Below are 14,738 nucleotides of genomic sequence, written 5' to 3'. Positions count from 1 at the left end.
TTTTTGATTGATTTTAATTGTGTGTAATTGTGTATTTTAATTTAAACTATGAACAATTGGACACTGTATAATTATTTTAAATTATTTTTTTATTATTCAGAAGATCTGAAAAAGTTACATAGTAGTTGTGATAACGCATGATTGGTTTGGTGGCATGTCATTAATGTTAGTTATATACAAAATACAGGCTTATAAGTCTTCGCAGGTGGCGTTATAGTTATGAGGCGGTAATAGAATTAAGTATGAATATTACGTTATTCTATTAGCGACCGTAAAAAAAAACAGTAACCAGCTAAAATATCTACTTTAATGAAGACGTGATCAGTGAAGTATCATTTTTATTAGGTTTTATTTTATATCAAATAGGTACTAATTAGAATTTAACAGGTTTTTATAAAATCTATTGTCTTACATTATTAGAGATATTCTTTAATGTTCATCGCAGTTTTATGCCAAACCTATGACAATTAACGTATGGCGTTAATTGATTTAATTATGTGAAATATTCTTATGAATCGATCAAGATAACAAAATGGAGGTTAAATGCGTAATTAAAGATATAAATACCAAAATAAAAAACGTTATCAAAATTCTAACAACGCCATGGGTCGTTATTAGGATCCAAATTATTAAAAGTGTTTCTATTACCGCCCTTATTTAAAATTGTATTTAATCCACAAAAATACAGCGAGAGGGATATATTGAGGGTTTATTAAGGAAACTAAAGTACGAATTAATATTGTTATGCAAAAACATGTTGGTATACTCATTTTAAATGTGTTAAAATCGCTAATTAATAACAAGGTGCACCTTAAGTAGCTGGGAGCGCGTCAGTATGAAAAGTGCGTCCGTTGCGGGTGCGTCCCATTTTATGTCAAATAACTCCGTTTACTGGTTATTTACGAACACAAACTTTAATCGTTTTGATAGTCAATAAACATATCTAGATATTTTTTAGGTAACGTCTTTTCTGGAACCTGTTATTATGTCTTTTATGAAAGAAAGAAAAATAGGGCGGTAATAGAATACAAATTTTGGGGGGTCGTTAATAGGCGCACTTACGTTATTATTTGTTAACAAAAATAAGAACAGTAACTCAAAAGAATCAGAAAAGAGCTAGCCCATTTTCAAAATGCTATTCGGATCCGGATATCCGGCTCTGTACAAATAATAATATTCTTTATACTCAGATCTAAAGCCTCAATCCAACAACATTTTAGTTCGTGACCCAGCCGCCTGATGTATGGGGCAAGTTACGAAATTGGGGCAAGACTATAAATTTTACGAAAATAATTCAACTGCATTTTTCGATGGCGAAACACTGCAACCTCGATGGAGTCGTCGGACTTTTTGTTTGGACTTAATTTTAAAATCTTTCTTTTATGTGTTTACAATTTATTTATGTTTTTTAATTCATTATGTTTTTACTTGTATATAAAATATGATCAAGTTCGGTTTTCTGTTTGCTGTAGTTTTATTGCATTGTTTTACTTCCTACAAACGATAGCACACAAAACATCCCATTGCCTTATTTTGCAGTTGAACTGTATGACAATAATTTTTCAAAAAAATAATATTATATTGAGAATCAAAAATTTTCATCAGAGTTATGTTGTGCGTTGACTGTACGTACGTATGCATGGTCTCTTGTTCTATGTGATTGTGCACCAATCACAATCGCTTCAGCTTGATACCGTACATCCATTGATGCGGCAGAACAATTCACTACGTCGATTGTCTCTATGAGCCAGTGATGGATGGACGCAGATTGCCATATTGAAAGCCGGCGTGATGGATATTTGATTCGAACAATTAGGCTGCAGTAACATAAGTTGTTTATTTAATTTATCATGCACATTCGCCGTCAACTCATGAGTTCCATTTTTAGACATCCATGGCAAACTGACGTATCTGTAAAATATGTATTTGACAGGAGAGTGTTTTGAAAGCTTAAAACGGTCATTTGGTGCAGTTTTTTTAACTGAATATAATTTGCACTAAAACAGCGGATTCGTAAGTTTGCCATGGATGTGACTGATCTGATTGTGTTTCACAAAGTAGCTTTATTTGTCTGTTAACCTTTCACACATAGATAATCGAAGTGATTTAGATAAACATTGGTAAAAATATAGTTTGAAACCCAAGGAAAAACATAGGATATTTTATCACTGTTTTCAAGCGCGCCATTAAGTCTTTCTGAAATAATATACTAGTAGAAGAGAAAAGCTAAAGGTAATTTTTTTTTGTATCTTTGGTTAATTTTATTAGTGGTCAAGCTGTTTACAGCTTTGGATTTTTTTTGTAGTTGTAATTTTTTCTTCATTCTTTTCTGCTCACCGCTCTATTTGGCCTTCATACGTTCACAACGGCTGTAATACAACCGGGTTTATATTATATTCTTTGCCGCAGGTGCCATTTTCATTCCGCTAATACATTCATCATAAGATAAGGATAAAATGGATGAAGAATGGTTAGGTATCCATTCTCACTCTACATATCCATTTACTCAGAAACACACGGACTAAAAAAGTTATATCTTTTATAATAATATACTTTGTATTTCTTTTTCTTTCCTTAACGCTTAAAAAGCGAATGAAAAACATATACTTTCCACTTTTTCTTTTTCTTTTTATCCTCTACAAAAACCAGAGCTTCTTTTTTGGGATACGTAACCAGACTCAAACATTCAATCTAATGAAGTACACGACAAACATTTCTGAAAAAGAAAGCAAACAGAATAGCTATTGTACAATAACTTTAAAATATGCACACAAACATATCCCACTTAATTTAATCTACAACAAACTCAGCACATACACTTTTACGATATCACCTCGATGTTAACGTTTATTTTTATTTTCGTGTTTGCCCCTGCACTCTGTGGTTAATAGTATAAACCTTCTCGGAAATATTATGAGCCAGTTTATTTTTCCGTCATGGAATAGTTTAACGTCGCTTTTATAATATTCCTAAGAGTAGAGAAAAGAAAAATCTGGGTAGAAATGAGAGTTAAAGACTGGAGGTGTTGAAGCAAATGTCTTTTTAGTTTGCTCATTTTGTTTTTTGGAGTTGAGTGTTTTTATAGTGATGTTGTTTTGAACTTAATGTGTGTCTTTAGGTTTTCAGACACAATTAGTAATAATGACATTATTACCTACCTATTACTGTCAATCCTTCCTTCGGTGATCATACAAACATTGAGTAGATTTCTCGCACTATAATCGTCATTTCAACCACCACATACAGTGTCAGAGGTGGAATTGTGTAAAGCAATCGTAATCATTTGACAGTTCATAACGTACGATAAAGTCAGTGAAACAAAGCGTTTGACAGAATAATCGTACGTTATGAACTGTCTAATCGTACGTTATGAACTGTCAAATGATAACGATTGCTTTACACAATTCCACCTCTGGTCTACTTTAGTTATATCCTAAATTCATCAATATCATCATTATCACTTCAGCTATAGGTATAACGTCCACTGCTGAACATAGGCCTCCCCCAATGATTTCCATAATGACCGGTTGGTAGCTGCCTGCATCCAGCACCTTCCTGCTACCTTTATGAAGTCGTCAGTCCACCTTTGAACCTATAATATCCTAAATTAAAAATAAGTACTTTAACCTTGCCTTGTCGTTTTTTGTACTATCATCAACAAAATTCATTTACCAGGCCTTGTTTCGCAAGATTGATCTCAACAAACCCAAATCGGACGCACGTGGATTGCCCAAAATAGTCGAATAGTCGCTTAGATATTAGATAAAGCGACAAAAGCCTGTTTTCTGACAAATAGTTGATTTGGGCTATGGTATTGTTGAGAGTCAATTGGACGGAAGTAGGGCCAACTTCCGCGGTTTTAGCGCAATCTGTTCCTTTTACTCTTGTATGATTCGTCATATGTGTGATAGGGATGGACAGAGACGAATGCGGACATTGTCCAATGAGGTAGCCCTTCAGGTCGGTTGTCACGTAACGGAATGTTGCTTATTGCCTTTGTGATGGTTAATTTGTCAACGGTTATAATAGTGGCTTGGTAAACTGTTTTCGGTGAATCTTTTTATTGTTGTACACAATCATTTTATTCTCAAGATAGGGACGTGGGGTATTCGTAAGGCTTTTTGGGAGAATTTGTTTTTCTCCATTATTTCCATGATCTGTACATTTTGAATTTAGATACACGCACGCGTGAGCTCACTCGTGGTAGTATACGTAAATATACCTACCTAAAGATGGTTTGATCACCGTATAATTAGCCTTTTTTTAAATAAATGAAGTGTGTTTATAAATATTCCTTGTCCTTAGTGAAGTACAAGTTTTGTTTAATAAATATTATTTGTCCTAAACGAAGTAAAAGCTTTCTTTACTTTGAAATAATGTAGATGGCCCCGCGTACAATTTCCATCCTAAGTATATTTTTTTAATTAATTCAAACTCAATAAATAACTAAAAGGGTAATAATATTAGTGGGTATCTAGAACATTAAACTACCCACTATATAGCTAGCTCGGTCTGTCAACAAATTTTACAGTCCATTGCTTCAGGCACCTAAACCCCTTTTATTCCCATTGTAAACTGCGAAGATAGAGCAAGGATAGTAGTAGTACAAACCGCACAGGTCTGTTTGTGGTACTTAATTTGATTGAGAAATCAAACGAAGACAGTCTTCGAGTGGGTTATTTTGAGTAAACCTTACTAATTTTAAGAGGATTTTATAGGGGTTTTTGAATTTGTAATGTTTAATACATGATATAACTTGATAAATTGACTGCCTCAAATGGAATTTTAGCCCGTGACTAAATGAGTTGTGGAGTAATTTTTAACAAACTTTTGGAAATTTTCAAGTGTTCCGATACTTAGGAATGTATCTTTATCGAATGTGACTTCTCTCTCTCTTTGTCTCTTACCACTAAAATAAACAAGGTAACGATAAAAAATGATTTTTAACAAAGCTCTGCAGTTTTTTTTTGTTGAGCTTTTTCGCAATTTTTTTCGCAGTTTTCGAAATCTGCAATTTTGTAGAATTTTGCTTTGCTTTTTAATAACCATTCAAAGTGCTTTTTCAAATAACTCATGTATCTTTTTTTTGCCGTCATAGAAAACATTTTCTTCCCTCTACAGTCGGCTAAATACCATTGTTAAACCTGTACAAAGCAGCGAAAATACTTGAGGATGAGCCGTTAAAAGTTTTACAGGTGTACCGCATTTCACAGGACTTGCAGGTCTACAGATTTAAACTTTTAATTTCGGTCCGCTATGTTTCAAAAGTTATTTACGCTGAAACCGTTTTTGGGTTCCGTACAAAAAGATTTTAAATTTCATCGGTCCGTTTTATTTCGCACTTAAAGCGATTGTGAGTTAAAGGTTTAAAAGAAACTGTCGTTTATGTTTTATGCGTTTTGAGAATTGGGATTTTTGATGTGAATTAAATGGAGGATTAGATTTTGAAAGCAGTAATTTATTTGTTTTATTTTAAAACCGATTACCAAATGATGTTTCAAATGCGATTCTACGCATGCAAAGCCGCATGTTGCAAAGGCTTGTAAGAAATAAATTAAATAGGTTACTTTGTAATCATTTTAGTGCTGTAAAATAGCTTAAATAGGCTAATAAGATTTCCATTTATAAGTGACTCTATTTAAAATGACAAAAATGGTTTTCAGTTCTTGTTATTGATGTGATTTTTTACGCAAAAATAACATTTTGTAAACAAAACCATCGCATCATGTGTATCTCTTTGTTTATGTGAATCAAGTGAAGAATAAAAATTAGTTAAAGAAAGTAAACTAAGTAGTTCCATGATCACGGAACCCTATTCGTAGCGTGCTTGCGGTCAATTTTAATTTCATATACCCGTTCCTTTACATTGTAAGTTTCTAGTTTCTATTTAGTGCCAAAGTTGTGATACGAAATATGAGATCCCTCGGTCGTAACTCTGGTTGCTTAATACTGGATTATGGTTCGCTTTCAAAGTAACAGCTTATTTTATTTTTATGGTTTGGACATATTCTGGAGTGTTGTACTGCTAGTTTATGGGAGATCGATTGAAAATTCTAATTACAAGAACAAGAATATTAAAAATATTTTAATGTCAAAGGTAGCGTCTTTTAATTTTGGTTCTTATCTAGTTTTAGTAGGGCGAGTTTACAACATTTCCTAAAAGAAAATGTATGTAAACCCCTTTCATTGTATTTTATGCCTTGTTGGTCGTCCTAAATAAATAAAATAAAAATGAGTATCTTGACGATAAGTTGATGGTACAACTATAAATTGATTGCCAGATATGTCATTTTATATGGGACAGGGGGCAATGGAGGAAACGTATCACCTGATGGTAAGTGATTACCGCCCATAGACACCCGCAGCCCCGGGGGAGTTACAGGTGCGTTATAGGTAAATTATGTCACAGCAAATGTACGGGATATGCTATGAGCCATGAGGTGGACGAAATGCCTCTAACACCCGTATTCACAAACGATGCTTGCTTAAGTGAAGCAGCAACGCTATGCGAAGTCGAACGCCCAGCGTTAAATAGAGCTCTGTGATTGGTTCGTGTGTGTCAATCCGCCACTCAAGTATTGTTTTGAATAAGTTTTCGGAACCCTGTGCGTCCACACGCACTATGAGACCTCATAGTAATGTTTGTGAATACGGATGTAAGTATGCTCACTTACTCCGCAGTCAGATCTTTTTACGCCAATGATTGTTTTCGTAACAATATGAACCACCTTCCATCGCAGCGTGAGACGTCCACCCAGAGAATGGACCGACGACCTCATAAAGGTAGCAGGAAGGCGCTGGATGCAGGCCGCTACCAACCGGGCGATGTGGATGTCATTGGGGGAGGCCTATGTTCAGCAAAAGAAGTCCTGTGGCTGAAATAATGACGTCTGAATGCCACTTCTATTATGAAGCCTTGACCACAAAACAACGGTTTTAAATTTCTAAAAAGTTATCGTTTAAATACATGCCGTCCTCATTAACTAAATATATCTAACATTCAGCACATTTGACCCAGTTCTGAACACGCTTTGTCCATTAATTTCTGGGTAAATTTTTAGGCTGTGCATCCATATTCTATTAGCCTTGAAGTTATCTCCACTATATGAGTACTTGTCAATATCATTCAACCTTGTGATCTATTATTTTCATCTCATCAAGGTGAATTAGTCAGTTCTCTTCACAACTACAAGAATAGGTACTTGAAAATGAACCAAATGAGATTTCTTAGCAAAAGAAATATTAATAATACAGCCACAGGGGCACAGGACGTCCACTGCTGAACACTGGCCTCCCCCAATGACTTCCACATCGCACGGTTGGTAGCGGCCTGCATCCAGCGCCTTCCTGCTACCTTTATCAGGTCTTCGGTCCACCTTACTTACACTTTAGGCGATCGTATCAAGAACAATCTTTAGAATCTTACTATACCTGTATCAAACAGTCACTTCGACCCCCTAAATCCTATACCCATTAAGTTATTAACCTCTACCAGACTTCAAAACTGCATTCATATCTTCAGATTGCACTACTTCTAATACATAGATTTCAAAATCGAACTGTCTGTGGCTACCCACGAATTTGATCGTCTGTGGTTCTTGGTTCGATATCATAAAGCCGAAGGATTATTCCCGTATCGAACTAGGTAAGGAATTTACTCCTGACGGTACTAACTCAGCTGTTTGGTATTTAGACGTTTGGCTTACGAGCTAACATTACTGTGAGGTCTCACAGTGCACGTGACACGAACCAATCACAGATCTCTATTCAACGTGCGTTGAATAGAGATCTGAGACTGTGCGTTCGATTTGCTGCAAGCATCGTTTGTGAATACGGGCTTCATCCTTTAATATCCACTCGTAAAGTAATGCACTAAAGAACCATTTTCTTTTGTATTTTTTTGGTATTTGTGTTCGATTTTCTCGCCGACAGTGCAGTGCATTGTTTAAACTTTAAAGCACATTTTCTGTGTACATTTTACTTTATTGTCCCGTACATATTTCACAGGTGCAGTGATTTAGTATGAAGTTAGAACGCGACTTGTTTAAATAATGTATACTGAACGCATGGACGAAGTATAACGTGCCAAGCAAAACACTGTGATACCTTATGTAGTTTTTAAATTATTTTTTGTTTTCTTTCATAATAATTTAAATAATAACAGTACTGTGCAGTCGAGTTGAAATGGCGCGTTACGCGACATTTAATTCAATATTATATTGTATTTGTTCAATTAAGAAAAAAAATACGTGAAATAATGTATTATCTGTCTGACGGACTAAACAGAATTTCGATTGCATTACCTAGTCATCATCCCAATTGGAATCACAAATTCAAAGGTATCACGTATACTACATAACGGAATCCTGCAAAAAACGGGATATCTCCTTGGGAACAAGCACTTCCCAACCTGCATATCCCATAACCGCATTTCAAAGGGAATTATTCCTGCGTCTATTACCTCGATTTACCTACTACCGCACAATCGTTCCGCTAACACAGTGTAATTTGTACTGACAATCACCAATCGCATTCAATATTAAAGGCGAACCACGAACAGACAGACACGTGTACTGCTAATAACATTAATGTACGCTTGTTTTGCGATACGTGCGTGTTACTATGTAGATGACTTGACTGCTTGCAGTGCTCTATATGTGTTTATTATTATCTAAAGATGTTACTACACGTTACATAATTTATGATGCAGGCTGATCTAAAGTGGCGCATATGTAATAATATTTTAACAAGAGAGAGTTTAGTAAGTTTTTTTATATTATTACTAGCTTTTGCCTGCGGTTTCACCTGTGTGAAATTTAGTTTGTCACAAATCATCACAAATTATTATAGCCTGTATGTTATTCTAGGTTTTAACAATAATACTGTAAAGTTTCCTCAAAATCCGTTTAGTAGTTTTTGCGTGAAATAGTAACAAACATCTAGACATCCAATCTTTCGCACTTATATCCGAAACTACCGCAATATGAAAAAATATTTTCGATACGACTCGTATACAGCTATAATGAGTATTAAAAATCATGTAAAATTTAGAATATTTCAGCTTGGAATTTATGTTATTTTAATTAACAGCATAGTTTATTACACAAAACATTATCAGTAACTAATCTGATACGAATAATATTATGTAGGTATATACACATGAAATGGTCACGAAAGTCTTAGGCTGGGTTGCACCATCTTACTTTGACTTTGACAAACGTCAAAAATCCGTCAAACTCCATACAAAATGCACCGGTTATCGTCATAGTTACGGTCATGGTTTGGTGGTGCAACACAGCCTTAGTTAGTGAATGGTTGGTTTGTTTTGACTCTGCATTTAGGCAAACCTTCAAAGTGTGAAAACATTCTTATCAAGAAAGCACATTCATTCGAACCTGGAATTTGTCCACAATGTAGCATCTACCACAATGTAAGCTCTCCAACCGACTCTAATGGAATCTATCAAAACTCAGAGACGTCTCAAACCCTCAGGGTAAAGATAACATTGTAGAATCGAGTCGAATGATCGAATTAGCCAATCGAGTTACCGGCATCAGGATGCAAGGAAATGGTGCGGATCCGCGTTGATTCAACTCGGAAAGTCGCAAGCCTACGGGCGGAAGTATCGCTGATTCGTACGCGGCAGGCGGGCCAATTAGTTCTGCGATTACTCGATTGAGCGAGCGATCGATTTGTTTTATCGATACTTTTCGACGGAGGAGGTATAGTTGGAGGGGTTAAGGCACATTCTCACAGTCTAGGATTAGCGTAATTTTTTATGAGAGAAAAAATATGGAAGTGTGAATACGGAAAATCAACAAATTATCAAAAAATATATAATTTTAGGTGTGAATTTTCTGGTGAGCTGTTAATCATTGCTGTGTAGGTAATTTGAAATCAATGTTAAATAACACTTAATCCAAAATAAATATACAATATAATATGTATTTTCCATACAATACCTGGACAATGTAGGGATTGGCATACGGGGTGAAACAGTTTTGAAGTACTTTGAAGTCGGTAAAAATTGTTGAAATCGTATTTTGTGTATTAACAAGTAAGTTATAAAATACTTATAAACTTGTTTAACAAGTGTCTAAAAATAAATAGAAAGAGAACTAAGATAAAACTTTGCGTTTTTGGTTTTCTAAAAAATAGTGAATCTCCTTAGAGAAACAAATGAAAACACTTTTATTGTTACATTGCATGTATTTTCCACTAAGGACATTGATCAAGTTCACAGAAAATGAATTCTTTCTTTTAATATTATATTTTAGACTGTCCCGAGATAGTTAAATTTAATTTTTCATATCATATTGTTAAAGCTTTTTTCGTAAACCGTAAAGTTATTACTCTAAATGACACTACCTCATGCCTATTCTACCTCCGTCCGTGTACTTTATTCTTTTCCGCCTAACGTCATTGCGGGTTCTACCCTTCAAAGGGAGAGCGAACGTAGCTTATTTCGAACTTTTACCGTTCGTAATCGAGGCAAGTCTCCCAGGAACACAAATAACCTGACAGGGACCCGGTTAAAGTCCATACAAAGATAAAACTTTGATTCCAAAAATAACTAACGTCCATTTTCGGTTTATAAACATTAAATCTGAACCTCTGTAAATTACTAACCTGAAACTTTTGACAGACTCCCTTGGGACGGTGATAACGCAAAATAGCGTTTGTTACCAGAGCTCAAAGTTCATATTTGAGTTAATGACGCCACCCCATTTGTGACATGATGAAGCCGCGTTTTTAGTTATAATTTATATTAATTTCGCGAAGTTGAAGGATAAAAGTTATGATTTTGTCTTGATGTTTTTAAACGTAAAAGGGAGGAAAAGGAAATATATTTTCCAATTACTTTAAAATTACGGATTTATAATGTAATTAAAGGATTTTTTTTGATAATTTAGGTTTAGGTTTAAAGAACATTTATTTCTCATTAAAAACATTACAGTCACTTACATGAGAAATTAACAAATTTTATGTAGGTAAATAATTTACAAGTTGAGAGAGAGATTTAACATTTTTCTTTTAACGTAAATCTAAGTTTCGCACAAGAATAATCAGGTGTGCTACGCCTTTTACAGTCACACACAATGTATGTGATATTTTTAATAAAAAACACAATTTTTATACCAATGTGAATACCACTAGTGAAATCTTATACAAAAATTGTATTCATTTCAACAAAACTACCTTAGACAAAATCTCCTCAACTAAAACCTCACAATTCCCTCTCGTAAAAGGTCCATCCGTACAGCAGTCTTAGTCCATTAAAAACAAAAATAATTCTGCGAATGACACAAAGCGTACCCAGAAAATGCTTTGGTGGAACGTTTGCGAACAAATGAAGGAGAAAAGAAAAAAATTCGTCGTCACAACACCGAAGGGATCAAAAGAGATGATTTAATAAATATTCAGATGGGGGAAGAAGGCCAATGGGCCTAAATAGCTAACGTAAACCTTCTTAGGCGGACATCAGACTGAGGCCGCAAATGCACGTTACGTAATTCGAAAATCGAATACTGTTTTTTTTTTTGTTTTTATAGCAAACTAGCTGACCCGGCGAACTTCGTACCGCCTTAGCGTAGAGATTTTCTTAATATTTTTTTCCGTAAGAACCATCCTTGGACTTCCACAAACATTTAAAAAAAAGAATTATCGAAATCGGTTCAGCCGTTCACACGTGATGCCGTGACAACGCGAAACGGGTTTCATTTTTATATATATAGATGGCGATTGTTAAATCACCTGCCCTCTGAAATTCGTATACGAACTTTTTTTCGCATAATTTTCCATTTTTTTACTATTTTTTTAATGCAAAATTGAGGTGCCATCGCTTCAAAAATAAAAATGAAAAGCAAAAAATTTAATTTTGATCAAAATACTGTAAGCAAATGTTGAAATGTTTGGTGTATACTAAGCCTTAGAGCCTTCGCGAGTGTAAGGTTGTTATTATGATGGGCCTTGTGAAGTCATAGCAAAACTTTTCCACATGATTGTATGTACATTTGTGCGAAAGTAAGCAGGAGAGTCTCAAAAGTCGCTTATTTTTCGTATTCCACCCCGCGTTCTGTGAAGCGTTATACAGGGTGGATACAAACGTATACCTACGTGTATTTAAAGTTACATACAGGCTTTTCTTTAATTCATGTTATTTAAGGATGCCCAATGGATTTGACGTTTCATAGATTTACTCTTTGTGACTTATATCTATTTTTTTGAGATAAAAAAATGTACTTACTCAACAAAAACATCTATCACAAATAAGTCCAATCTAAAAAATAGATTTTTCTGAACAAAACACATGTTTTTGCATATTTTCTATACAAAACCTATCATTCTCAATCTTATTCGACGGCTATATTTATCTGACGATTGAAAAATCGGCCCAGAAACGAGTAAAAATAGGATTATTCAATCAAATTTGACCCTTATCGGCTATCCATCTATCATAGTGTCCCCGATACAATAACCGTGGCTGCTGACTAAACAAGCTAGGGTAAGGATGAGGGCCCTTCAAAAAACTCATATTTGGCCCTCGATCCCGACTGGTGCTTAAGCAATAAACGCCACTCGATGTAAAAACCGTAGTAACCCTGTATTTTTGCAGTCAATTTTGAATAGTTTAGGAGGTCAAAGGAGGGATGCGTGGAAATATATTATTAAGTAGTATTTTCAGAGGAAAATATAAAATTTAAGTTTTTTTCAGTCAAAATTATTTGATAGAAAGTTTGCGTTTCCTTGTCTTAACTATAAATTAATTATTCTATGACGTTATTTTGATCTAATAAAAAAAAAACTTTAACAACATTGGTGTACTACGTGTACTAGATAGGTACCTACTTCAGATTTCACAAAATTGCAAACTTGAGCGTTATAAGAATGTTTGTAGCAGGTTTTTTTGCACAGTTACATGTTATGTTTTCACGGTAACTAAAGTTAATGAAAATCACAAATCATCATCATTTTTAGCATCCATTTCCAAGCATTTTTTTTTTTTTTTTTTATCCACAACGAGGAAGCTCTTGGCCTGTATCTCACCTGATGGTAAGTGCATTAATTTGTGTCGTTCGCCTAAAGAAACAGTTACATAGGTATATTTCAACCACATGGATTTGAGAAACCTAGCTCTAAAACCAGTCAGGGCATTGACGGCAGCCAATCAATGCAGTGCTCAATAACCAAGGGCCCTCAGCTGCTTGGTGCCCATTTCACCATGTTTTTAATTGGAAAAATGTTTTTCGCCTCTGTATGCATTCTTCCTACGAACGAATATTTCCCACCGGTACCGGTAACCGATGCAAAAACAATGTGGAAATTAGCCTGTATGGTATTTTGCGGGGTTTGATTAGAAATTCCAGCAAGGTTGAATGACAAAGTGTTGTATTAGGGCTTGTTTTAACAGAGACATCCCGTTTTTTACGGGAACTGTTTTCGGCAGGACCCCGTTTAGCAGGATACGTGTTTTAATAGATACAGCGTGAGTCTTGATAAAGTGCACATATGAAAATAGGTGAAGCTAGACCTATTTTTATCGAAGGAAAAAATTCCAAAAACTATCTGAGATTTTAAAAAAATAATAGATTTTTTTTCTTTCATTTTAATTACTTATTGTAAAGAAAACGTCATAACTTTAAAATAGAGATGAAACGGATAGTTGTTTGGCCGGATACCGGATACCGGATATCCGGCCAGCTGCTAGGCCGGATAGCCGGATATCCGGCGGCCGGATAGTGGGCCCATTGTCACGTTGCATGTCGTGACGAGTTTAGCGCCGCACAGGTGCTACGAATGCGATCAGTGGGTCTATTAGTAGACTAGACTAGTCACACTTTTCAAAAATCGAATCCGTCCGAATAGAATGTCAGATTTTGCCACTTGTCTAGGGGGCAGATCAATTCAATTTCGGTTGCAATCGTGAGTGTGTAATTGAATAGCGAATTAGTTGCATCATGTCATTAGGCCATCAGTGAAAAAAAAATCGCCTATTTTATTTGACAATATTTCGACATTAACAGATATTTACTATTTATGTATTCGTCATTAGAGTGAATAGCCCAGAAAAAGAAATTAGTTTCAGGTTTCACGGTAATAATATAATATTAATATGGCTTTTTTGTAATTTTTTGGACTTTAAATGAAAGCCGTCATTATTATAAGCCATTTTATTGATATTTACTAGTGATGGGCCGACTATGGTCTTTGCCGACTAACCGACTAGCCGACTAATCGGTTTTCAAATTGCCGATTAGTCGGCCGACTAGTCGGCAATGCCGATCATTCTAATACCTACTTGTCCGAAGAATAATATCTAGATTTATTAAAGAAATAAGAATATCTAGATAAGAGATAAATATGAAATGAGATTTCTTTAATTATGAGAAAAAAATAAAAAGCAACATTACAATAACCTAACAGTACCTAAGGTAGATGTCATAATTTTCAACGGCGGAGGGGTCAGAGGAGGTGACAATGATCGCCTCCTGCTGGGCTAGGATGCGCGCCGTGATATTATTCTTACTTATCGACGTCAAAATGTATGGGCAAATTGCGCTTATCGCGGCACGCATCCTAGGCCCACTGATTCCTCTCCCTCCACCCTCCACGGTGATGGTCAGATGCTGAGGGCGTGGGTGGTACCCCCGCCTACATAGCATGGACTACCACCACCGTCGGACAGGCAGGGCCCGCCAATTGCTGGCACAGACTGTGATAGTTGATGGCTTTGTCCG

The sequence above is a fragment of the Ostrinia furnacalis genome, unplaced genomic scaffold, assembly GCF_004193835.3.
Source record: "Ostrinia furnacalis isolate ACB-3 unplaced genomic scaffold, ASM419383v2 OfSCF0398, whole genome shotgun sequence".
NCBI lineage: Eukaryota > Metazoa > Arthropoda > Insecta > Lepidoptera > Crambidae > Ostrinia > Ostrinia furnacalis.
This window is presented reverse-complemented; position numbering follows the sequence as displayed.